The sequence below is a fragment of the Myotis nattereri genome (assembly GCF_964212035.1).
Source record: "Myotis nattereri genome assembly, chromosome: 1".
NCBI classification, from domain to species: domain Eukaryota; kingdom Metazoa; phylum Chordata; class Mammalia; order Chiroptera; family Vespertilionidae; genus Myotis; species Myotis nattereri.
Window position 1 is genome coordinate 124,061,186 of NC_138075.1, and position 23,394 is coordinate 124,084,579.

Below are 23,394 nucleotides of genomic sequence, written 5' to 3' on the forward strand. Positions count from 1 at the left end.
TTGTCCTTTCCAGCATCTAATCTACCCACTTTCCTTGACCTGCGTCTGCATCCCTCTGCCCTCAGCTTTCCTTGCCACCTCTCCATCGCGGACTTTTCTGCCTCCACCTTCCACTTTTTCAGCAGCCTTGTGATTATATTGGGCCCACCTAACTGATCCAGGATCATCCCCCTATTTTAAGATCCTTAACTTAATTACATCAGCCAAATCCCTTTTGCATATAAAGTAACGTATTCACAGGTATTGTCAGTTAGATGATGAACAGCTTTGAGGGATTGTCATTCTGTCTACCACAAGCTTCTATTTGCATCACATGTTGAATGATCATTTGCGATTCTTCTACCATAAAATATCAATTACTTAATCATTTATTGATTTCAGAGAGGAAGGGAGAGGGAGAGAGAGATAGAAACATCAATGATGAAAGAGAATCATTGATTGGCTGCCTCCCGCACACCCCCTACTGGGGATCGAGCCCGAAACCTGGGCATGTGCCCTTGACCGGAATCAAACCTGGGACTCTTCAGTCCACAGGCCAACACTCTATCCCATGAACCAAGCCGGCTAGGGCATAATATAAATGTAAAAAGGTAAGGTTAAAATAATAAGAGTAGGAAATTGGAGCTAGTATTAAAACTAGTAAATGAAAATTCTGAGTAATCCCAAACCCCACCATCATAAGGGTATAAATGCTCTACTATTAGCATTTGTACGTACATACCATGCATTAGGTATAAATTAGTCTTCATCCTTCTAGGTACATGGATTCATGTCTCTGAAAATTTCCCCACAAGCATTCCTGAAAGGTCCATGTGTCTCATTGTTCAGGATGCACATACCTGAAGTTAGTGCTCTTTTACTTTGCTGTATACAGCTCATGCTTGGCTGTCCTCACTGATGTTCTGCTGGGCTAGCTGCCACTGCCCCTTTGGGAAGAACTTGTCTTTCTCTAGCATGATGCTTAGTGTCCTCTAACTGCCAGCCTCCCACAGAGCTAAAACAGTAACTAGGTCCTACTTTATTTTGTGTGAGCACAAATGGGAAGAGAAATGCTCTTTCCTGCCATATATGTTCATTCATTTGGGTCCAGAGTAGTATTGCTTGCCCAGACTCTCACAACATCTGTCTTGGAAACAGTTTCTGGAGCTTTTGCTCACACTCCAGAGGATGCACACGGTGAAGCTCAGTGTGAAGGCTAGGTCTGAGCAGCAGGGCAGACAGACACGGTCATGTCCCAACATTGTGCTGCTGTCCCCTCTCTGTTTGCATATCTCCAGAGAAAGTTGACCACTTCAGAGAAGTTGACCACAATTGTTTTTCCGCAAGGTTTTTAGCAGTCAATGTGAAATGAAAATTTAGTAACGTATGAGGTTCACAGTGACCAAAACAAACAAACAAACAAATTGTTTCTTAGGAGAATCACAACCAGACTTGGTATTAAGACCAGAGAAATATTTCTTCTGCTTGTTCACTACTATAATGGACTTGTTATGATCAAGTTTCACAGGTAAATCTCTTTTGACACCTCCTACTAAAGTAGGCTGTTTAGATCAAAACAAATGTGGCTTTTACAGGAATAAATTTTTAAAGTATCTCAACGGGGAATCTCCCAAAGTAGGCTCTGTGAAATATTAATATTATGTGACATCATGATGTGATTTCTGTGTGTTTTGGGGAGGCAGTGAAAATGAATACATATGAATGCTCCACACTTCATACTACTCTTGAAGATCCACAAAGCATGATCATTTCTTACAGGCTCCGAGGAGTACTGTAGCAGAGAATTCGGTTTAACTTAGTTTAGCTCACCAGGTTCCTGTCAAATTGTATCACATAAATTTTCCTTTGTGTTTCTCTACTAACAATTCTGGGAATATTTATGTTCACATGAATACAACTTGAGGGATACCTGTCTATAAAATTGGATGGCAGTATGTCCTAAAGAAAACCCTCCATAAATATGGTTTCTTACAGTCAAGTTTCTGCGATATTTTTGTAGTGGAAGCAAGTTTCTGATGATATTCTGAAGAAGTCTTCAAATGTAGCTATTTGAAGTGTGAAGGTCCAAAAGCAGGGTGTGTGTGTACTCTGTTCCTAAACACTGGCATCATGTAAACAGTGAATAGAGGTGAGGGAGATCCATATAACCTTTTGTTGTCAAGCAGTGTCCCTATTTGTTTTATTTTGCAAAATAAATATGTCAGAGGGGAGGAGGGGTGGGAAGCTGCGTGAAAGAAGGTGAAGGGATTAAGCATTGAGTTGTACACTTGAAATTTGTATGATTTGGTGAATCAGTCTCACCAAACAGAAAGCTCAGTGCAGATACCACCTAATTGGAAGGAGGAGTGTTGTAGCTTTCACACCGGAAATATACTTTGGGTGAGTATGAAATTCTTAGGAGAGCGCATTTTCCTTCAATTTTGTATTTATCGTTGTTTTAATTTCAAACAGTTACTGATGCAGAAGAAAGCCAGAATTTGTCCTGGTTTGTGTTCATTTATGAGTAATAGGGCTTTCCTTCCTTCTTTCTTTTTTACTAAATGTAGTTCTTTTTCTCCAAAAATCTTGTCCTATGTTCCAGGGAAAGAGTAAATTATTTTGTTCCATATATTTATAGCATTTTTAGTCAAAAATATTTTTGTTTCATCTTTGAATACTGCCTTTGTTCCCATTTGTTTTCTTCAGGAATATTGATTATGAAGCCTCCATTGTGTTTCATCACACCTATCACTCTTTCACTTGTTAATTAATTTTATCCCATTGCACTATTCTGCTAAATTCTAAAAAAAGAGAAACTTTTTTAAAAAATTCATTTTATTTTTTCCATCACTGTTTATCCCCTCAATGCCCTCTTCTACCTCCACCCCCTCAATCACCACACTGTTGTCCATGTCCATGAGTTTTTTCTCTTTTTGCCACATTTTTGCTCAATCCCACACCCCCTCCCCTGACTCCCCTAGCTGCCTGCCTGCTCTCTGTCTATGAGTCTGTCTCTATTTTGCTTGGTAGTTTAGTTTGTTCATTAAATTCCAAATATGAGCAAAATCATATTGTATTTGTCTTTCTCTGATGAGCTTATTTCAGTTACCATCATGTTCTTCAGGTCTATCCATGCTGTCCAAAGGGCAAAATTTTCTTTTCTTTTCCTTTTTTTTTTTTTTTTTTTTGTAGTAGGGTAGTATTCCATTGTGTAAATATAGCACAGCTCTTTTTAAAAATTTATTGTTCCTTTCTTCCCCATTAATCCTCTCCATCCCCTTTGACGCCCCCCTCCCAGGACTTCACTTTTTATCTGTGTCCATGGGTTATGCATATATGCATATAAGTTTTTTGGTTTATCTCTCCCCACCCATCCCTCCAACCTTGCCTTTCCTCTAAGATTCATCAGTCTGTTCCATGCTTCTAGCCATTCATCTATTAATAGACACTTGAGCTGTTTCCAAATCTTGGCTATTATAAATAATGTTGCAATTAACATAGGGATATATATATATATATATATATATATATATATATATCCTATCTAATAAAAGAGAAACATGGTAATTAGCCCTACCTCCGCTACTCTTCCCATTCGCTAATCAGTGCGATATGCAAATTAACTGCCAGCCAAGATGGTGGCCAGCAGCCAGGCAGCTTGAAGCAAACAGGAGGCTTGCTTGCTTCAGTGACGGAGGACTCCAATGTTCCCCGCCAGCCGCTGCCGGCCTCTGAGCTTGCAGTTTGAAACATTGTTACAAATATAGAATCTAAACAAACTCCAGAAACCTGCTTTAAGCCAGCCGGGATCTCAGAGCTGGAGTTGAAACAGTGTTTCGATTATAGAACCCAAACAAACCAGATACCTGCTTTCAGCAGCTGAGGCCTAAGAGCTGGAGCCAAGCCTCAGAGCTAAAGCTGGCCCAGAATAAAAAAAAAAAAGAAAAAAAGGAGCGGCTGGGAGGTTCAGTCACCCGCCAGCCTGAAAACAGCCCTCAGCCCCTCACCCAGACTGGCCAGGCACCCCAGTGGGGACCCCCACCCTGATCCAGGACACCCTTCAGGGCAAACCAGCTGGCCCCCACCCGTGCACCAGGCCTCTATCCTATATAGTAAAAGGGTAATATGCCTCCCAGCACCGGGATCAGCAGAGCCGTGAGGCTTCCCGGCTCCAGGATCAGCATGACAGGGGGCAGTGCCCCAACCCCCTGATCAGCCCTGCTCTGTGCCTGATAAGGGGGAGGTACACAACCCCCTGATTGGTCCTACCCTGAGCATGACTGAGGGTGGCATCGCAACCTCCCAATCCACCTTGCTCTGCGCATGACAGGGGGCAGTGCCCCAACTCCCCAATCAGCCCTGCTCTGAGCCCGACCAGGGGCTGCACCTAGGGATTGGGCCTACCCTCTGCCACCCGGGAGCAGGCCTAAGCCAGCAGGTCGTTATCTCCCGAGGGGTTCCAGACTGCTAGAGGGCACAGGCCAGGCTGAGAGACCCCCTCCCCCCCAAGTGCAGAAATTTTTGTGCACCGGGCCTCTAGTATATATATATATATATTTTTTTTTCAAATTATTGTTTCTGGTTTCTTCAAGTAAATATCCAGAAGTGGAATCATTGGGTCATAAAACAATTCATCTTTAATTTTTTGAGGTAACTCCATATTGCTTTCCACAGTGGCTGCTCCAATCTTCATTCTCACCAACAATGCACAAGGGTTCCCTTTTATCCACATCCTGCCAATACTTGTTTGTTGATTTATTGATGAGAACCATTCTAGCAGATGTGAGATAATATCTCATCTTGGCTTTAATTTGCATTTCTCTGATGATTAGTGGCATTGAGCATATTTTCATATGTTATTGGCCATATGTATGTATGTCCTCTTTGGAGAAGTGTCTATTCAGGTCTTTTGCCCATTTTTAAATTGGATTGGTTTTTGTTTTTTTTTATGTTCAGTTTTATATGTTCCTTATACATTTTGGATATCCAGCCCTTATCAGATGTACTATTTGTGAATATGTTCTCCCATTCGGTGGGTTGTCTTTTCATTTGGTTGATAGTCTTTTTTTTTTGCTGTGCAAAAACTCTTTAGTTTGATATAGTACCATTTGTTTATTTTTTCTTTTGTTTCCCTTTCCTGAAGAGATATATCAGGGAAAAAAAATATTGCTAAAAGAAATGTCCAAAATTTTACTATTTATGTTTTCTTCTAGTATTTTTGTGGTTTCAAGTCTAACATTTAAGTCATTAATCTATTTTTATTTTATTCTTGTGTGCAGTGTAAGAAGGTAGTCTAGTTTCACTTTTTGCATGTATCTGTCCAATTTTCCAACACCATTTATTGAATAGACTATCTTTAGTCCCTTGTATATTTTTACCTATTTTCTCAGACATTGACTATAAAGGCATGGATTTATTTCTGGGATCTCTATTCTGTTCCATTGATCTATAGGTTTGCTTTTATGCCAGTACTATGCTGTTTTCATAACTATGACCTTGTAGTATAGTTTGATATCAGGTACTGTGATTCCTCTAACTTTGTTCTTCTTTCTCATGATTGTTGTTGCTATTTAGAGTCCTTTGTGCTTCCATTAAATTTTTTTAAAATATATTTTATTGATTTTTCACAGAGAGGAAGGGAAGGGGATAGAGATTTAGAAACATCGATGAGAGAGAAACATCGATCAGCTGCTTCTTACATACCCCCGACTGGGGATGTGCCCGCAACCAAGGTACATTCCCTTGGCTGGAATCGAACCCGGGACCCTTCAGCCCGCAGGGCGACACTCTATCCACTGAGTCAAACCGGTCAGGGCCCATTAAAATTTTTGAAACATTTTTTCTAGTTCTATGAAATATCCCATTGATAATTTGATAAGAATTTTGTTGAATCTGTAGATTGCTTTGGATAGTATGGACATTCTAATGACACTATTTTTTCCTATCCATGAACACAGTATATGCTTGCACTAATTTATACCTTCCTCTTTCTTTCTTCAGTGTCATAATTTTCCCATTAAAGATAAGTCTCTTAAATACTTAATAGGGAAACTTCTTAAGCTTATCTTCTTCATAACTGTTGCATAGGCATTTCAATTCTTATAATCTCCAGGGCAGCATTTAATTCTCAAAGATAAATATGGTTTCTGTGTGATCATTTTGTTTCATTCCTTCCTGCTTTTCATCTTGATTGGAACAACCCTAGCATCTTCTTAAATCCAAACTGTTATGTCATTTTACCTGTTTGTTTGTTCCTAGAAATTAAGAACTCTTGCATTATACTAAGAATGTAAAAGTTTTCCAGCATTTTTACCATCACAAATTTCTTAAGTAATTTACATAGCTACCATATTTCATATAATCTTCAGTGTCAACAACTATAAAATGCATAATTGTTTTTATATAATTAACAAAAAATGTTGTCAATGAAGTTATAAAATAAAATTTCTTAACATGTTAATTATTATCTGAATCTCAATTTTAAAAATGTCAAAATATATAAAAACTATATGCATACAAAATAAAATACAATGTATTATTCCTCTGAAACTTTAGGCTATTATTCCTGAATTTTTTTTTCCAAATTTACTTGTAAGACCTACATATCATTTATTATTTTTATTGTATTTATTGGAGTGACAAAATTGATTCACAAAACCACATAGTTTTCAAGTGTATAACTCAATTGCTTATTTCCTTCACCTTCTTTCATCCAGCTTCCCAAACCCCCTCTACTCTGATATTTTTTTAGGGAGAGAGGAAGAGAGAGACAGAGATAAAAATATCACATTGATGAGAGAGACACATCAATCAGCTGCCTCCTGAACCCCCCTACAGGGGGTCGATCTGGCAACTAGGGCATGTGCTCTGACAGGAAATTGAACCAGCTACTTCTTGGTGCATGGGACAATACTTAACCAACTGAGCCACACTGGCTGGGCCATATTTATTTTGAAAAAAAAAAAAAAAGTATGGGGATTCTGCTTAACAACAAAGTTTTTATGGATATCCCTCACCTCTACTCACTGCATTTCTTGTGCCAGTGCTCAATGATAGTGTGCACACACAATCAGCTTTGGGTCTTGACACTGGTCTTTCAAGCCAGAATGCAGTTGTTTTTTATGTTTGTTTGTTTGTTTGTTTGTTTAATATAAGCTTGATGGTGCCCTTTCTTACTTCCTTCTAGACATTGTTCAAATTGATAACCAGAATGATGAGCCAAGGTTTTCACCCAGGGTCGTGTGTCATAACACCAAAAAATGAGCTGAAGATTTAAGATCTTTGACCAGAAAATTTAAGTAAAAATGAAAAATTTATTACAAGCAGATTCAGACTTCCCTCATGGGAGGGCGGCCTCCTAAAACCTTTTAGTCCAGGGGTATATATTTGCTATAAGCCTGCTCTATGTCTACCTGTGTTACCACATGATTGATTTCCTCACTTGTTCTTGCCCAGCAACGGGCCTGAACTTTCTCTGTTTCTATGTGTTCTTTCTTTGTCCCTATGCTGAACTTTATCTCTTCCTATGTGTTCCTACACCTTGTTGTGGCAGGCCCTCCCTTATTTCCCCATGCCTCCCACTTTGAGTCCAGAAAGCGTTTTAATATTTCTGCATGGTCGGTTTCTGTGATTAGGCTGACTCTAACTGCTGTGTCTTTCCCTGCCTATGTTCCACCTGCCTTTGTTTTTCAATGTACCCCTGCCCTATCTACTTGTGTTTCAAGTTAGCCCTGTCAAAATGTCACATTCTCAATATGAATTTTCTTAAATGTTTCTATACTCAAGGAAGGACCATGGTGGCTGGCAGGACGGCAGGGAGGAAGAGAATCTGGGAGAGAAAAGGAGTGAGAGAGGAGTGTGTGTTGTATGTGTGGGTGAGTGAGGGACAGTTAGATCTCACAGGACTCTTGGGGACAGGCAGATTGGGCTATCCTAGATGGGGAGCCCCTGCTACTGCTGTAGGTACTCCCAGGCCAGGAGCAGCTTTGGCAATGAGCCTACACCAGGGGTGGGCAAACTTTTTGACTCGAGGGCCACAATGGGTTCTTAAACTGGACCGGAGGGCCGGAACAAAAGCATGGATGGAGTGTTTGTGTGAACTAATATAAATTCAAAGTAAACATCATTAGATAAAAGGGTACGGTCTTTTTTTTTTTTTTTTAGTTTTATTCATTTCAAACGGGCTGGATCCGGCCCGCGGGCCGTAGTTTGACCACGGCTGGCCTACACCATCTTGTAGAGGGGAGCAGCAGAGGCCAGAAGCACAGCCACACCAACATACAGACCACCCTGGATCAGTGTAGGGATCCGCTAGCCAGCCATAACTCACATGGAACCACCACCATGTCCTGGCAGTGAGTAGCACAGTACCTTGTTGTAGGCTCCCAGACATCTTCAGTGAATGCTCACCAGAGAGACCTCCCACATCAGGCCTTCTTGCCAGTCCTTGGGGACTCAGAGACCAAGGGTATTGTGCTCCAGAACTCCATTATGAGTGCAAGCCAGGGGGACCCCTGTGACCAGAACCCCACCCCAGGACTCAGAACCATGCTGCTGGTCTGACCCAGAGCCACCTGGTACCTGCTCCTTGTGGGCTCTGGGACTTGCTGCAAAGGCAACCTAGAATATCCCAGCACATGTGCATTGTTTCCAGGGACACCCAGAGCAACATGATATGCCCAGCCACAGGGCACAGGACCATGCTGCAGGTAGGCTGCCAGTGAAAACTGTGGGGCAAGCCTACCATGGGTGCTGGGGCCAGAAGGCAAATTGCATGCCAGAGGGCTTTGGGTCCTCACAGGGAGTCACACACCAGAGGAACTGTCATGTGCTCCCACCACCCCAAGTATCTGAAGTAGACAACAGAGAGATGAGGTCTGTGGGAAAATGGTATACAATTCAGAACAGAGACAATAAAAGCATGAGACTCAAGGCAGACCTAACCTCTGGGATAACGAGTTTTGGAGCATTGGATTGATAGTGCTTCAACCTCTCAGGTCCAGGCAGGGTGCCCAAGGCCAGAAAGAGACAGCAAAAATGGGAAGACAAAGAAACAATCTCCAAAGGAAGAAAAGGAGGAAGCTCCATAAAATTAACTAAATGAAATGGAGACAAGCAATATGTCAGAGAAAGAATTCAGCGTGACAGTTATAAGGATGCTCAATTGTTTGGATGAGAAATGCATCCACATGTGTAAGAATCAAGAAGAAATAAAAAATGATATAAGTGCAAAAAAGAACAAAATGGAAAGTTTCAAACATATATTAGAAGAAGCAGAGGACCAAATCGGCGAGTTAGAAGATGGATTAGAAAAAACACCCAATCTGAATGGCAATTTGAAAACAAATCAAAAAGCAGGAGGAGAGTTTAAGAGAGCTTTGGAACAACATGAAACAAAGCAACATCTGCACAATAGGAGTGTCAGAATGTTAAGAAGAGGATCAAGGAAAAGAAAACCTATTTGAAAAAATAATGCCAGAAAACTTCCCTGGCTTGCAGAAGAAAAAGTCACCCAAGCACAGATAGTCCCAAACAAGATGAATCCAAAAAGACCCACCGCAAGACACATAACTACAATAGTAAACATTAACAACAAAGAAAAAATCTTAAGATCTGCAAGGCAGAGACAGATAGTTATCTACAAGCTCTCTCATTAGACTATCAAATTATTTCTCAACAGAAACATATCAGACCATAAGGAAATGGAATGAAGTATACAAAGTGATACAAGTGATACAAGACAAGGGAATGAATCCAAGACTACTCTATTCAGCAAGGCTATCATTCAAAATTGAAGGGGAAATCAGGAGGTTCGCATACAAAAAAAAAAAAATAATAATAAGGAAGTTTATTACTACCAAGACAGCAATACAAGAAATACTAAAGAGACTGTTGTAAAAAGAAGAAATAGAAAGAGAAGAAGGAACACAGGTATAAAGAATAAAATGGCAACAAACAAGTACCTATCAATAATAATCTTAAATATAAATGGATTAAGTGCTCCAATCGAAAGACAAAGAATGCATGAGTGGATCAGAAAACATGACCCATATCTATGCTGTCTACTAGAGACCCACCTAAGAACAAAGGACTCACACAAACTGAAAGTGAAGGGATAAAAAAAAATTTTTTTCAGGCAAACGAAAATGAAAAAAAAAAACACCTAAAACCAGGGTAGCAATACTTATATCTGAAAACATAGATCTCAAAGTGAAGGCCATAACAAGAGATAAAAAAAGGCCACATCATAATATTAAAGGGATTGCCGAAACCGGTTTGGCTCAGTGGATAGAGCGTCGGCCTGCAGACTGAAAGGTCCCAGGTTCGATTCCGGTCAAGGGCATTTACCTAGGTTGCGGGCATATCCCCAGTGGGGGATGTGCAGGAGGCAGCTGATTGATGTTTCTCTCTCATTGATGTTTCTAACTCTCTATCTCTCTCCCTTCCTCTCTGTAAAAAATCAATAAAATATATTTAAAAAAATATTAAAGGGATCAATACAACAAGAGGGTATAACACTGATAAACATATATGCACCCAATGCAGGAGCACACAAATACATTAAAAAACAAACAAACACAACAACACTTCTGGAAGATATCAAGGGAGATATTTACAGCAATACAATCATAGTAGGGGACTTTAATACCCCATCTACATCACTGGATAAATATTCTAGACAAAAAATCAACAAAGAGATAGTAATCTTTACTGATACATTACATCAGATGGAACTTATTGACATTGTAAGAACATTTCAGCCCAAAGCTACAGAATATACATTCTTCTCAAGTGCACATGGGAAGTTTTCAAAGATAGACCACATATGAAGAAACAGGCTAAGTCTCTAAAATACAAGAAGATAGAAATAATATCAATCATCTTCTCAGATCACAATGGCATAAATTTAGAAATCAACTACAATAAAAACAATAAAAAGATCAAATACTGGGAGACTAAATAGCATGCTATTAAACAATGATTGGGTTACCAAAGAGATCAAAGAAGAAATAAAAAGCATCCTGGAAACAAATGACAATGGAAACACAACAATATGAAACCTATGGAACACAGTGAAAGCCGTCCTGGGAGGGAATTTCATAGCACCACAGGTCTACCTGAAAAAATGAAAAAACTGGTAATAAATGATCTAACCTTACAACTTATAGAATTAGAAAGAGAGCAACAAAAATAACAAAAGAAGGAAATAATAAAGATCAGAGCAGAAATAAATGACATAGAGACAAAATCAAACAAACAAACAAAAACCACACACATATAGCAATACAAAAGATCAATAAAACCAAGAGTTTGTTCTTTTAAAGTATAAGTAAGATTGATGAACCTCTAGCCAAGCTCACCAAGAAGCGAAGAGAGGAACCAAATAAACAAAATCAGAAATTAAAGAGTTAAAATAATAACCAACCCCACAGACATACAAAGGATTGTAAAATAAGAATACTATGAACAACTACTCCCACAAACTGGACAACCCAGATGAAATGGACATATTCCTTAGAAAAATATAATTTTCCAAAACTCAATCAGGATGAATAAAAAAATCTGAACAGACCAATAACTATGAAGGAAATTGAAGCAGTAATAAAAAAACTTCCAACAAATAAAAACCCTGGGCTGGAAGGCTTCACAGAAGAGTCTTTCCAAATATTCAGAGAAATAACACCTATCCTCCACAGAGTATTCCAAAAAATTCAAGAGGAAGGCCCACTTCCAAGCACTTTCTTTGAAGCCAGCATTACCCTACTCTCCAAACCAGATAAAGACTCTACAAAGAAAGAGAATTACAGGTCAAAATACATGATTAATATAGATGCTAAAATCCTCGACAAAATTATAGCAAATTGGACAACAATAAATTAAAAAGATCATATACATAATGAAGTGGGATTTATTCTGAGAATGCAAGGCTGGTACAAAATCTGCACATCAATAACCATGATACATTACATAAACAAATTGAAGGACAAAAATCATGTGATCATATCAATTGATGCAGAAAGATCATTTGACAAAATCCAACATGCTATCTTGATTAAAACTCTCAGCAAAATGGGAATAGGTAGATCATACCTCAACATAGTCAAAGCCTTATATGACAAACCTACAGTCAATATCATACTCAATGGGAAAAACCTAAACCCATTTCCCCTAAGAACAGGAACAAGACATGGATGCCCACTTTCACCACTCCTGTTCAACATAGAACTGGAAGTGCTAGCCAAAGCATTCAGACAAGAAGAAGAAATAAAAGACATCTGAATCGGAAAAGAGGTAAAACTGTCATTATTCACTAATGACATGATATTGTACATAGAAAACCATAAAGACTCTATCAAAAAACCAAAATACTTAATAAATGAATTCAGCAATGTCACAGGATACAAAAGTAACACCCAGAATTCTATGGCATTTTATACACCATAAATGAAGTCACAGCAAGAGAAACTAAAAAAAGAAAATAAATCCTATTTCCCATTGCACCAAAACAATTAAGATACCTAGGAATAAACTTAACTAAGGAGGTAAAAGACCTATACTCAGAAAATTGTAGGACATTGAAAAAAGAGATAGAAGAAGACATAAACAAATGGAAGAATATACAGTGTTCTTGGATTAGTAGAACCAACATCATTACAATATCCATACTATCCAAAGCAATTTATAGATTCAATGCAATCCCCATTGAAATACCAATGACATCTTTCACAGACCTAGAAAAAGTGCTCCAAAAATTTATATGGAATAAAAAAGACCCCGGATAGTTGCAGCAATCCTGAGAAAGAAAAACAAAGTTGGAGGGATCACAGTACCAGATATCAAGCTATATTACAAAGCCACTGTTTTCAAAACTGCCTGGTACTGGAACAAGAATAGTCATACTGACCAATTAAACAGAACAGAGAACACAGAAAGTCATTATGCTCAATTAATATTTAACAAAGGAGCCAAGAACATAGAATGGAGTCAAGACAGTCTCTTCAATAAATGGTGTTGGGAAAATTGGACAGACATATGCAAAAAAATGAAACTAGACACTAACTTACACCATATAGATATATAAACTCAAAATGGATAAAAGACTTAAATGTAAGATGGGAAAATATAAAAATCTTAAAAGAATCCATACGCAGTAAAATATCAGACGTATGTTGTAGCAATATCTTTATCAATACAGCTCCTAAGGCAATGGAAACTAAAGAGAAAATAAACAAATGGGACTACATCAAAATAAAAAGCTTCTCCACAGCAAAAGAAATGATCAACAAAACAACAAGAAAACCCACTGCATGGAAAAACATATTTGCCAATGTTATATCCAATAAGGACCTAATCTCCAAAATTTATAGGGAACTCATACATCTAAACAAAGAGAAGGTAAACAATCCAATAAAAAATGGGCAAAGGACCTAATTAGACACTTTTTGAAAGTGGGCAAACAGAAGGCCAAGAGACATATGAAAAATGCTCAAAGTCACTAATCATCTGAGAGATGCAAATCAAAACAACAATGAGATACCATCTCACACCTGTCAGAATGGCTGTCATCAACAAATCAACAATTGACAAGTGTTGGTGAGAATATGGAGAAAAAGAAACCCTTGTTCACTGCTGGTAGGAATGTAGACTGGTACAGCCACTGTGGAAAACATTGTGGAGTTTCCTCAAAAAATTAAAAATGAATGTCCCATTTGACCCAGTAATCCCATCCTAGAAATATATCCCAGGTAATCAGAAACACTAAACAGAAAGGAAATATGCACCCCTATGCTCATAGCAGCACAATTTACAATAGCTAAGATTTGGAAACAGCCTAAGTGCCCATCAGCAGATGAGTGGATTAGAAAACTGTGGTACATCTACACAATGGAATACTACGCTGCTATAAAAAAGAAATAACTCTTACCATTCGCAACAGCATGGATGGAACTGGAGAGCATTATGCTAAGCAAAATAAGCCAGTCAGAGAAAGATTAATAACACACAATCTCACTCATGTGTGGAATATAATAAACAACATAAAGTGATTAACAAAAATACATACAGAGACATAGAAGCATTGAACAGATAGTCAAACCTCAGAGGGAAGGCAGGGGAGAGTGTGATGGGGGTAAGAGAGCAACCAAAGCACTTGTATGCATATAAGCATAACCAATGGACACAGACAGTAGGGGATTGAGAGCATGTGCTTGGAGGTGGGAGCTGTTGGAGAGAGGTCAATGGGGAAAAAAGGAGATATATGTAATACTTTCAACAATAAAGAATTTAAATAAAATAAAAAGAAATAAAATTTTAATACACTATGCTCCCAGAAGCCTCTAAATTTCTTCTCTGATTATTTTTCTACCTAGCACTTCTTGCCTTGCTTATATTGCCTGTCTCCCCTACAGGAATTTAAATTCAATATGTTTTGTTATTTTTTTTTACTACAGTATCTCCAACACTTAGAATAATATCTAGCACGTAGTAAGTGCTTAATAGATAAATATCTGTGAAAATTAATGAATAGTGATTTCAATTCTTATTGTTATCATTTGAACCTCAAAGACAAAGAGGTTTAAAATTATAGACAATGAGTAACAAAGCTGGGTTTATAACACAAGTCATTCAGATTTGAAAGTCCCTTCTCTTAGCTGCCAGTCTTGTCTTTATTAATGTTTTTGACAATTCTCTTTAATCTTTGAATTTAGAATAATAAATATTTATTATTATATGTGTGGTTATTTTCTCATTTCCCCAAAACTTGAGATTGATCAATAGTCCATGTAGTTAAGGAACTTTTACCACTAGCAGATAACTTCCCATCCCCTTTTCTCAGTCCTGCTTAGTACTATCTCCCAACTCAAAGGCTTCTTCTTTATATCTGACTAGAGGCCCAGTGCCCAAATTTGGGCATGGGTGGGGTCTGGCCATCCCACCCCATTGGCGTCCGATCAGGGCCAGGCCAGCAGAGAGGAGGGGATGCGGGTGGTTGGGCCATGGGTGGTTGGGCAGCCGGCCCTGCCCTGATCGGGCTGCTGGGGGGCTGATCAGGGGTGGTGCCAGCTGGGGGAAGGGGCTGCCAGAGGTTTGGATGGGCCAAGAGAGGCCCCGATTGGGCTGGATGGCCGCCACATTGTGCATCATAGGAACCGGTCATTCCTGTCATTCTGGTCACTTGGCTTTTATATATATAGACTAGTGGCCTAGTGCACAAAATTTGTGCACATTAAAAGGGAATTAATTAGAGGAAATATTTTAATATTGCTATTTGCCCTTTTTCTATAATAAAAGTGTCATAGATGAAAGAAAATTAGTAAAATGTATATAAAAATCTCCCTCCTGTCAGAGTCTGGGGCCCACTGTGGGACCCAGAGTCAAGTCCCTGGGGCCCACTGTGGGACCCAGAGTCATGTCCCTGCCCACCCACACATGCCTCAAAATCATGCAAGACCCAGATCCAGCTGGCCCCACCCCCATCAAGTCCCACAGGGCAGGGGGTGCAGCCTCAGGTACCCCAGCCCGGCGCCGGGTGGGGGGCATAGCCTCAGGTCCCCTGGCCCCAGCACCAGGGCGGGGGGCATGGCCTCAGTTCCCCCGGCTCTGGCGCGATGGCACAAGGGCGCAAGGGCATGAGGGAATGATGACCATTTGCATATTAGCTCTGTATTGTATAGGATAAGTACCAGGTACTCTTTTTATTCCTAAAATCATCTCTGTCTTTTGTACATAGTACTTGGTACTTTGCATATCAATGCCCTTTTCATGCTAAGCAATCATTTCTGGTTTTCTATTTCAGACCATTATATACACTAATTAGAGAAGCTGCCATTAAAAACACACACATACAAGAAAAGTGTGTAATAAGATATTTTCTTGAGTGAAAAGGAAGGCAAAAATAAATATAAGGACACAAAGAGGAAGGAAAAATAAACTTGGTATATAGTTTGGGAGCTTATGGGGTCACAAAATTTTACAGTATTTGAGATTTAACTTCTAAATATGAAATGTGCTATGGGAGGTTGCATTTAATGAATGTCTTTATGGTCCAGAAAGCACCATTTATAGTAGAATCCACTAATGAACTTAATACAGTTCTTGAGACTCAAAGTATGAAAGAACATAATTCTTTTAAAAGTGCTTTTTAGGGATACTGAAAAAGAGTTTCTACTGTCTTAATTATGAGACAATTTAGAAATGATGGTTTAAAGCTTTGAAAACAATTTTAAAATCTTTATTGTTGAAAGTATTGCATAAGTCCTCCTTCCCCCGCCCCCTCATTAAACTCTTCCAGCTCATTCTCGTCACCCCACCACCAGGCCCTCACCATCCCATTGTCTGCATGTATGGGTTAGGTATATATGTCATTGGTTGATCTTTTCTTTTAAATATATACATCAATAATAGAATTATAGAAATATAGAATCCAATATACTGAAATATTTTTTTTTAAATAAGAGACCATTTGTTACTTAGGTTTATTGCTAATTATGAAATTCTCACTCTGCTTACCTCGTTCCCAAATGAAAAGTCTATGGGGATAGAAATTTTTGTCTACTCTTTGTTGTACCTTCAGTTCCTAGAGTAGTACTGGCATTTGTATTTGTTGAATTAATAAATTAAGTAATAAAGAATGTGGGCCTTAAGTGTGACTATAGTTTAGCTTATTAGTTTAGAGGACTAGCTTGACAGTGAAACTTGCTCAGTTTATATTTTTTCCGTCTCATAATTCTATTAGTTGGTAATTTGGAAAGGACTAGAAAATTACTCATCTCCATGTGACATTGAGTGCGGTCAGTTGCTGATTTGAAATGAAGCATCTCTGGTCTTGATAAACTAGGATAGATTCCACGTATGAGTGAGATCATGTGATACTTATTTTTCTCTGACTGGTTTATTTTTCTTAGCATAACACTCTCCAGGATTCTCCAAGCTGTCTCAAAGGGTAAGAGATCCTTCTTTTTTACTGATGCAGAGAATTCCATGGTGTAAATGTACCACAGCTTTTTTATCCACTCATCTACTACTTGGGCTGTTTTCAGATCTTAGTCATTGTAAGTTGTGCTGCTATGAACATAGGGGTACATATATCTTTTCTGATTGGTGTTTCCAGTTTCTTAGGATATATTCCTAGAAGTGGGATCACTGGGTCAAATGGGAGTTCCATATTTTGAGGAAACTCCAAACTGTTTTTCATAATGGCTGCAACAGTCTGCATTCCCACCAGCAGTGTACTAGGGTTCCATTTTCTCTACATCCTCCTGAGCACTTTCATTTGATGATTTGTTGATGGTATCCTGACAGGTGTGGGGAGATACCTCACTCCCGTTTGAATTTGCATCTTTCTGATGATCAGTGACTTTGAGCATTTTTTTCATGTCTATTAGCCATCTGTAGGTCCACTTGGAGAAGTGTCTATAATTTAGGTCCTTTGCCATTTTTTTTTAAGGGAGTGTTTGTCTGCCTTTTGTTAAGTTGTATAAGTTCCTTACATATTTTGGATATTAACCCTTTATCATATGTATCATTGTCAAATATGTTCTCTCATATAGTGGGCTCCCTTTTCTTTAGTTGGTGCTTTCTTTTATCGTGCATTTTTTTTTTATTTTGATGTGGTCCCATTTGTTTATTTTCTCCTTAGTTTCCTTTGCCCTAAGAGATGTAGCTGCAAAGATATTGTTACAAGAGACATCTGAGATTTTGCTGCCTATGGTTTCTTCTATTATTTTTATAGTTTCATGCCTGATATTTAATTACTTTATTCATTTTGAGCTTATTTTTGTGTATGTATGGTGTAAATTGATGGTCTAGTTTCATTTTTTTGCATGTAACTGTCTAGTTTTCCCACACCATTTATTGAAGAGACTGTCTTAACTCTATTGTATGTTCTTGCCTCCTTTTTCAAATATTAATTGAGCATAATGGCTTTGGTCGATTTCTGGGGTTTCTGTTCTATTCTATTGATCTATATGTCTGTGCTTGTGCTAACATCAGGCTGATTTGATTACAATGGCTTTGCAGTATAACTTGATATCTGGTATTGTGAAACCTCCAACTTTGTTCTTCTTTCTCAAGATTGCTGTGGCTATTCATGGTCTTTTTTGGTTCCACATAAATTTTTGGAGTACTTGTTCTAGATCTGTGAAAGATACCATTAATATTTTAATAGGATTTGCATTTAATCTATAAATTGCTTTGGGTAGTAGGGATATTTTAATGATGTTAGTTCTACCAATCCACGAACATGCTATATTCTTTCACAGTGTATATCTTCCTCTATCTCTTTTTCCAACTCCCCGTAGTTTTCCAAGTACAAGTCCTTTTCTTCATGGGGTAAGTATATTCCTAAGTATCTTAATTTTCTCATTGCTCTGGTAAATAGGCTTATTTGCTTAGTTTCTCTTTCTGAGAGTTAATTATTGGTATATAAAAATGCCATCAATTCTGAATGTTGTTTTTTTATCCTGATACATTGCCAAATTGCTAAATTAAATCTAGTAGTTTTTTCATGGAGTCTTTAGTGTTTTCTATGTACAATACCATGTCATGTAAAAATAATGAGAGTTTTATTTACTCATTTCCAATTTGGAATCCTTTTATGTTTTCTACTTCCATGATTGCTGTGGCTAGCATTTTCAGTACTATGTTGAATAAGAGTGGTAAAAGCAAACATCCTTGTCTTGTTCCTATTCTTAAGGGAAATGGTTTTAGATTTTGCCCATTGAATAGGATGTTCTCTGTAGATTTGCCATACATGGTTTTTATTATGTTGAGGTATGATCCCTCTACTCCCATTTTGTTGAGAGGTTTTATCAAAAAAGGGTGTTAGATTTTGTTGAATGCATTTTTCTGCATCTATTACGATCATGTGATTTTTGTCTTTCAATTTGTTTATGTGATGTATCACATTTATTGATTTGTGAATACTGTACCAGCCGTGGCTTCCTGGAATAAATCCCACTTGGTCACGGTGTATGATCTTTTAGTATATTGCTGGGTCCAATTTGCTAAAATTTTGTTGAGGATTTAACATCAGGGATATTGGTCTGTAATTCTCTTTCTCTGTAGTGTCTTCATCTGGTTTTGGAATTAGGATAATGCTAGCTTCATAAAAAGAGTGTGAAAGTATTCTTTCCTCTTGGAAATTTTGGATAATTTGAGAAGGATAAGTGTTACTTCTTTGAATGTTTGGTTAAACTCCTCTGTGAATCCATCCAGACTTGGGCTTTTCTTTGCTGTTAGTTTTTTGATTACTGCTTTGATTTCATCAGTTGTTTATGGCCTATTTAGGTTTTCTGATTCTTCCTGATTCAGTTTTGTAAGATTGTTTTTTTTCTAAAAATTTGTTCATTTCATCCACATTGTCCAGCTTGTGGGCATATAGTTGCTCATAGAATTTTCTTAAGAGCCTTTGTACTTCTGTGATGTCAGTGTTACTTTACTGCTTTCATTTCTCATTTTGATTATTTGTGTCCTCTCTGTTTGATTCTTGGTGAGTCTGGCTAAAGTTTCATCAATCTTGTTTATCTCTTCAAAGCACCAGATCTTGATTTCATTCATCTTTTCTATTTTTTTTTTGTCTCTGTATCATTTATTTCCACTCTAATTTTTATTTTGTCCTTCCTTATAGCTGCTCTGGGCTTTTCTTTTTTTTTTAAATATAGTTTTATTGATTTAAGAGAGTTAGGGAGAGAGAGAGAGATAGAAATATCAATGATGAGAGAGAAACATTGATTGGCTGCCTCCTGAATGCCCACCCTGGGGATCAAGCCCACAAGCCGGGCATGTGCCCTTGACTAGAATCAAACCCGACACCTTTCAGTCTGCAGGCCGACGGGCTGTCCACTGAGCCAAACCAGCTAGGGTTGGACATTTACTGTTCTCTTTCTAATTCTTTAGCTTGTAGGTTTAAATAATTTATTATTAAATTTTCTTCTTATTTATTAATTATTATTATTATTATTTTAGGTAGGTCTGTAATGCTATGAACTTCCCTCTCAGGACTGCTTTCACTATGTTCCAGAGATTTGGGGTTGTTGTGCATTCATTTTCATTTGTTTCCAGGAAGTTTTTATTTCTTTCTTGATCACCTTGGTAATTCATTCATCATGTGTTTAAATGTTTTTAATGTTTTACTGTAGTTGATTTCTAATTTCATTCCATTATGTTCTGGGAAGATGCTTGGTATGATTTTTCAGACATTTTTTTTGGTTGTTGTAACATGTAGTTTATCTTTGAGAATGACCCATGTGCATTTGAGAAGAATATTTATTCTGCACTTTTGGAGTGACATGCTCAATTAAATACATCTGACCCAGTGTGTCATTTAGAGTCACGTTTTCCTTGTTAATTTTTTATCTGGCAGGTCTGTCTAGTGAAGTGAGTGGGGTGTCAAAGTCTCCTACTATGACTGTATTGATGTTGATCTCTCCATTAATGTCCTTCAAAATTTATTTATTTAGTTTCTACTATATTGGGTATATATGTGTTTACCATGATTATCTCCTCTAATTGGATCAATCCCTTTAGTGTTATGTAGTGACCATTATTGTCTCTTGTAATGCCTTCATTTTGAAGTCTGTTTTGTCAGATATGTGTATTGCTACCCCAGCTTCTTTTCATTTCCATTTGCATGGAAAATTTTTTCTACCCCTTCACTCTCATCTTCTGTGAGTATTTTGTTCTGAGGTGGACCTCTTGTAGACAGCATATAATTGGTTCATGTTTTTGTATCCATTCAGCATTCCTTTGTCTTTTGATTGGAGCATTTAATCCATTTACATTTAATGTTATTATTGAAAGATTCTTACTTATTGTCATTTTAATCCTTATGCCTATCTTTATCTATCTCTATTTCTTCTTCCCTTTATCATTTCTATAGTGCTAATTTGGTGGTGACAAACTCCTTTAGCCTTTTTTTTTTTTTTGGTCTGGGAAGCTCTCTATTTCACCATCTATTCTGAATGATAGCCTTGCTGGATATAGCCTTGGCCTGTAGACTTTCTGATGAAAAATCAGCTGGAAGCCTTATGGGAGCTCTTTGTAGGTAATGAATTGCTTTTATCTTCTGCCTTTAAGATTCTCTCTTTGTCTTTAATTTTTTGACATTTTAATTATGATGTGTCTGGGTGTGGACCTGTTTGGGTTCTTCTTTCTTGGGATTCTCTTTGCCTCCTGAACTTGTGTGACTTTTTTTTTTTTTTACCAGGTTAGGGATATTTTCTACTATTATTTCCTCAAACACTTTCTCTATCCCTTTCTGCCTCTTCTGGTACACCTGCTATTCAGATATTCTTACGTTTTTTGTTGTCCCACAGCTCCCTTAAACTGTCTTCCTATTTTTTAATTGTTTTTTTTCTTTTTGGTTCTCTGATTGATTTTTTTTTTTCCAACGCTGTCTTCTAATTCACTGATTCAATCCTCAGCTTCCCGAAATCTGCTGTGTATTCCTTCCAATGTGTTCTTTATTTTTGCTATGTCATTCTGTATTTCTGTTTTAATAGTTACTATATCTATTCTCATGCTTTTGAGCATCTTTACCATCATTATTCTGAACTCTATATCAGATAAATTTCTTTTTTTTTTATTTTAAAAAATATATTTTATTGATTTTTTACAGAGAAAGGGGGAGAGAGAGAGAGTTAGAAACATCGATGAGAGAAAAACATGGATCAGCTGCCTCCTGCACATCTCCTACTGGGGATATGTCCGCAACCCAGGTGCATGCCCTTGACCGGAATCGAACCTGGGACCTTTCAGTCCACAGGCCGACGCTCCATTTACTGAGCCAAACTGGTTTTGGCCAGATAAATTTCTTATTTCCATTTCATTTATCTCTTCTTCTGGGTGGGACAATTGCCTTTTTCCCCAGGCAATAACTGGGGGAAGGTCTGCCTGAGAAAGAAATCCTCTGCAGCGTGAGGGAATGATTCAGCACAGCAAACCAGGTTGGCTTCCCTCTGTGCTCCAACTCCAGAGCCCCAATTCCTAACTTCTGCTCACACTGCTCCAGTCCAGTTTGCCCTCCCTCTGCCAGAACCCAAGGTGAGTGGCTGCGCACAAAATTTTGTGCATTGGCCGGTTAAGAGGATGCCTGCATGTCCTGGTATTGGAGAAATAACATTCATGGCAGTGGGTGTAGCAATAATAAGAGGGTTGAAAGATATGGTCCCTGTCCTCATAGAGATTACCGGCTGTCACACTGGTCTTTAGGCTTCAAACACTACTGCTCTCTGGCATTCTTGTTAAAAAGAGAGGTGATTCTGATCCAAGCATCCAAGAGTAGCCAAAAGGTTTCAAGGGGGTTTTACAAGAATTAACATAAGATTGTATATGGAACACTTAGGAAAGTGCTAGCAAATTCTAGAAGCAGCTGGTTCATCCAAAGAGGCCCAAGAGTAGGATACAATTCTGGGGCTTTGAAAAAAACTATGCTGATATGTATCTTAACATGGAATTAATAGTTCAAGTTTTATTGTGAAGTCCATAATATTACTATATGTCCAGTCATAAAAGAAACAAAACTTACTTTGTAACATTGTCCTTTCACTTACTATAAAATTAAAATAATTCCTTATCTTCTTTGGTGGTCCCAATTATTACAATTTAGTTCTCTATAACTCATATATTTATTCAAATATTTATTGAACATCTAGTACTCCAACATCACCTATACTATGCTCAAAGTTCTGAACATAATAATTTGTTCCAAGATTTTAATGTTTCTGATATTACACAGTCATACATACAAGTGTGTGCATAAACACACACACATAAAAACATAACAGTAATCATTAATATTTTCAATTCTGCAAAACATGTAATTTAGTGGAAATACTGTATTTTGAATTTTTCCCATAATAAAAATGTATGCATTTGAATATGTAAGAGTTCAATGTATTTTATAATATTTAAAAATTCTTGGCAAACAAACATAGAATTAAAAGTTACTTCTACATTATACTTAACTTCCATGAATAATGACTGAAATTAGTGTCTGTACAATTGCCAAATTTTTAAAAAATGGCTATTTTGAGCAACTCAGAGTATTTTATAAAAAATTCAATATTTTTGAAATTTGTATTGTTTATATTTTAAATATTACTAGATAAATTAACGTTAAGATTACTGTATTCTTAAAAAAAGATTACTGTATTCTTATATATCAGAATTTCTTTGCTTCAATTTTCTTATTTCTTTTAATCCCATCCTATGTGTTTTTTACACTAAGTTGTTTATTTTTCTCTGTAAGCAGAGATAATAGAGAAAAACACAACATAAGTCTTGACAGAGATCAGGATTAAAATGTTAATAGGCATTACTTGATATGTCAAGCTAAAACCAAAATTTAATTTTCTGATCAGCAGGTACAGTCCTATGGATAAAATGGGAACTTCAACCCAGAAACTACAATGTTTT